Raw genomic sequence first — 4,945 nt, forward strand, 5'->3', positions numbered from 1 at the left:
CCAACATTTCTGATCATCCGTGCGTGTGAAGTTAACTATGGAGATAGGAGTGAAATATAATCTATGATGCAGGAAAAACATAGATTGAGTAGTTGAAGCAGATTTTGAGATCCTCAGTGACCGAGCCCATATCCCATTCCACATATCAGTAGTGAACTGAAAAACGAAATCCGATTCCCAAGCCAGTTCTATTTTATATTTAACGCAATCTGAAGTCATGGAGTAAAAGAGTTTATAAATTAAAGAAGATTTCAGACATGACGCCAACATTTTTAGAAGTAGATCCTGCATAAAGGAGGATACCTCAGGAGGAAGGGAATAAAAAATATTAAGAATCGTTTCCATAAGAAGTGAGAATCTAGATAAAAATGAACGAGGACATTTGAATGTGTTTTGAAAGATAGGAAATGTACAGGGGGAAGCACCATCAAACAAGTCTTTAACCCAGATAATTCCTTTTGCCCTCCAAGAGGACCAATACACAGGTCTATTATTAATGGTAATACAGTGATGATGCCAAATAGGGGATTGTATGAAGTCATTCCTGGAGAGTAATTTTGGCTGAAAGTAAGGTTTTAACAATGAGCAGGTATGTTTAAAAAGTGGAAGGGAAGTGAGGGTATTCTTGGCAGTAAAAGAAAGAACTTCAATCGTCGAAAAGGGAGTAAATAAACAGCGTTCGATATTGACCCATAAAGGAGTAAAAGGAGAAACTTCCATAAGGAGCCAATGAGAGGCCTGTTTTAACTGAAAATACGGAAAATTTACTCCACCTACAAGTTTCGGTTTTCCTGAGATGAAATAAAGAAAATCTGGACCTTTTGTTTTTCCACAAAAATTTGGAGAGAAGAGAATCTATTTTTTTAAAGACGGTGAGGGGAATATGAACTGGAACCATTGAAAGATAGTATATTAGAATTGGAGAAATCATCATCTTAATGCAGGGGTCCCCAAACCTGTCCTGGCGGGCCGTATCCATGCCAGATTTTTGGGATATCCCCATCTGGGGATCACGGTTCGATCCCCGGCACCGGCGGCAGATTAGCCCAGCACCAGGTGACTCTGGGAAATAGCTGGCGCCGCGGCTAGGGCGGCTGACTCCGGAATCTGGAGATTTTTTTATTTAAGGTTTTTGTAGAGCGCGTAGTAACCCTCGAGCATCCCAGAGATCAGGGTTCGATCCCCGGCACCGGCCGCAGATTAGCCCAGCACCATGTGACTCTGGGCAATAGCTGGCGCCGCGGCTAGGGCGGCTGACTCCGGAATCTGGGGATAACGGTTCGATCCCCGGCACCGGCGGCAGATTAGCCCAGCACCATGTGACTCTGGGCAATAGCTTGCTTAATCTTCCCAACGGCCCCTAGCGCCTAGAGACCCTTACGGGCGATTGTGCGCCTTACAAATGTGGATTATTATTATTATTATTATTATTTGGGCCGACTCCGATCCGGTTCGTAAAAGCACATCTGCCCGAATCTGTCGGACAACCACGTACGCCCGGGAGAGGACTGCCCGGGACCCGTGGAGCCCGTCCTGGTCACTCTGACCTGCCATCGGCCTGGAGAAGGGAGCGCCGGACGCCCGGGGGGAGGACTGCCCGGGACCCGTGGAGCCCGTCCTGGGCACTCTGACCTGCCGTCTGCCCGGGGAAGGGAGCCCCGGACGCCCGGGGGGAGGACTGCCCGGGACCCATGGAGCCCGTCCTGGGCACTCTGACCTGCCGACGGCCCGGGGAAGGGAGCCCCGGACGCCCGGGGGAGGACTGCCCGGGACCCGTGGAACTCGTCCTGGGCACTCTGACATGCCGCTGACCCGGGGAAGGGAACCCCGGACGCCCGGGAGCCGTGGAGCCCGTCCTGGGCACTCTGACAAGCCGTCGGACCGGGGAAGGGAGCCCCGGACGCCCGGGACCCGTGGAGCCTGTCCTGGGAACTCCGGCATGCCGTTGGCCCAGGGAAGGGAGTCCCAGATACCCGGGACCCGTGGAGCCCGTCATGGGCACTCTGACAAGCCGGTGTCCCGGGGAAGGGAGCCCCGGACGCCGGGGACTCGTGGAGCCCGTCCTGGGCACTCTGGCATGCCGTTGGCACGGGGAAGGGAGCCCCAGATGCCCGGGACCCGTGGAGCCCGTCCTGGGCACTCTGACAAGCCGTTGTCCCGGGGAAGGGAGCCCCGGACGCCGGGGACTCGTGGAGCCCGTCCTGGGCACTCTGGCATGCCGTTGGCCCGGGGAAGGGAGCCCAAGATGCCCGGCACCCGTGGAGCCCGTCCTGGGCACTCTGACAAGCCGTTGTCCCAGGGAAGGGAGCCCCGGACGCCCGGGACTCGTGGAGCCCGTCCTGGGCATTCTGGCATGCCGTTGGCCCGGGGAAGGGAGCCCCGGACGTCCGGGGCCCGTGGAGCCCATCCTGGGCACTCTGACAAGCCGTTGGCCCGGGGAAGGGAGAGCCGGACACCCAGCGGAGGAATGCCCGGGACCCATGGAGCCCGTCCTGGGCAATCTGACCTGCCGTCGGCCCGGAGAAGGGAGCGACGGACGCCCGGGGGGAGGAATGCCCGGGACGCATGGAGCCCATCCTGGGCACTTTGACATGCCATCGGCCTTGAGACCCGGGGGACGACTGCCCGGGAAGCATGGAGCCCGACCTGGGCACTCGCTCATGCCGTTGGCCTGGAGACCCGGGGGACGACTGCCCGGGGCGCATGGAGCCCGACCTGGGCACTCGCTCATGCCGTTGGCCTGGAGACCCGGGGGACGACTGCCCGGGACGCATGGAGCCCGTCCTGGGCACTTTGACATGCCGTTGGCCTGGAGGAGGGAAGCCCCGGGTGTTGTTACCCAGGCATAGCCCATCTGGTCCCCCTGGCAGAGAACCACCAGCCTTGCAGGGGTGTCCGGGCATACCCTTACCCCTAGTAATCCGGAGGAAAATTACCCCCCTTTCTTGTAATCTGTGCACACGAGTTGACAGAGGGGACCCAAGGCGTAAAAGTACCCGACCTCCTGGAGCCCTCGCTGGGATCGGGGAGGCAAATGGCACCTCATAGGGACTTCCAGGGAGGTTTGGCCATCTGGTCGCCCTTTTGGATAGCATTGCGTGCGACCAGATGGCCGAGGGGAAAGGTGCAACCAGGTGGCCGGGAACGAAAGGACTCCCTGCTTCCCACCCCGAGCCTTCGTGGTAGGGCTGCTGCCTGCCCACGCCGGGCAGGGCTCGGGGACCCCGGCTGGGCCTCAGGCACGGTGAGGACCACCGGAGCTCCCAGGCCCGGACGCCCGGGACGACGACTGCCCGGGACGCATGGAGCCCGTCCTGGGCACTTTGACATGCCGTCGGCCTGGAGACCCGGGGGACGACTGCCTGGGACGCATGGAGCCCGTCCTGGACATTTTGACATGCCGTCGGCCTGGAGACCCGGGGGACGACTGCCCGGGACGCATGGAGCCCGTCCTGGGCACTTTGACATGCCGTCGGCCTGGAGACCCGGGGGGCGACTGCCTGGGACGCATGGAGCCCGTCCTGGACATTTTGACATGCCGTCGGCCTGGAGACCCGGGGGACGACTGCCCGGGACGCATGGAGCCCGTCCTGGGCACTTTGACATGCCGTCGGCCTGGAGACCCGGGGGACGACTGCCCGGGACGCATGGAGCCCGTCCTGGGCACTTTGACATGCCGTCGGCCCGGAGAAGGGAGCGCCGGACACCCAGGGAAGGACTGCCCGGGACCCATGGAGCCCGTCCTGGGCAATCTGACCTGCCGTCGGCCCAGGGAAGGGAGCGGCGGATGCCCGGGGGGAGGAATGCCCGGGACGCATGGAGCCCGTCCTGGGCACTTTGACATGCCGTCGGCCCGGAGACCCGTGGGACGACTGCCCGGGACGCATGGAGCCCAACCTGGGCACTTTGACATGCCGTCGGCCTGGAGACCCGGGGGACGACTGCCCGGGACGCATGGAGCCCGTCCTGGACATTTTGACATGCCGTCGGCCTGGAGACCCGGGGGACGACTGCCCGGGACGCATGGAGCCCGTCCTGGGCACTTTGACATGCCGTCGGCCTGGAGACCCGGGGGACGACTGCCCGGGACGCATGGAGCCCGTCCTGGGCACTTTGACATGCCGTCGGCCTGGAGATCCGGGGGACGACTGCCCGGGACGCATGGAGCCCGTCCTGGGCACTTTGACATGCCGTCGGCCTGGAGACCCGGGGGACGACTGCCTGGGACGCATGGAGCCCGTCCTGGGCACTTTGACATGCCGTCGGCCTGGAGATCCGGGGGGACGACTGCCCGGGACGCATGGAGCCCGTCCTGGGCACTTTGACATGCCATCGGCCTGGAGACCCGGGGGACGACTGCCCAAGAGCCATGGAGCCCGTCCTGGGCAATTTGACAAGCCGTTGGCCTGGAGGAAGGAAGCCCCGGGTGGCCTAGGGAGGTGTTACCCAGGCATAGCCCATCTGGTCCCCCTAGCAGAGAACCACCAGCCTTGGAGGGGTGTCCGGGCATACCCTGCCCCCTAGTAATCCGGAGGGAAATTACCTGACTTTCTTGCAATCTGTGCACACAAGGTGACAGAGGGGACCCAAGGCGCGAAAGTACCCGACCTCCTGGAGCCCTCGCTGGGATCCGGGAGGCGAATGGCACCTCATCATGACTTCCAGGGCGACCAGATGGCCGAGGCGAGAGGGGCGACCAGATGGCCGGGACCAAAAGGACGCCAATCTGCCTGCCCCGGAGCTGCAGGGCTCTGGGGCTGCAGGGTTCCGGGGGCTGCAGAGCTGCAGGTCTCTGGGGCTGCAGGGCTCCGGGGCTTCAGGCCTCCCCGGGCCCTGATGGACCCTCCGTCCCGGGTACCTCCGACCCCCGGCCGGCTTGCAGGACGGAGGGGGGATTCCCGCACCACTGGGCCCTGCCGGACGGGGCTCAAGCCCCGGGCCCGGT

Source organism: Lissotriton helveticus, chromosome 4_1, assembly GCF_964261635.1.
Source record: "Lissotriton helveticus chromosome 4_1, aLisHel1.1, whole genome shotgun sequence".
NCBI lineage: Eukaryota > Metazoa > Chordata > Amphibia > Caudata > Salamandridae > Lissotriton > Lissotriton helveticus.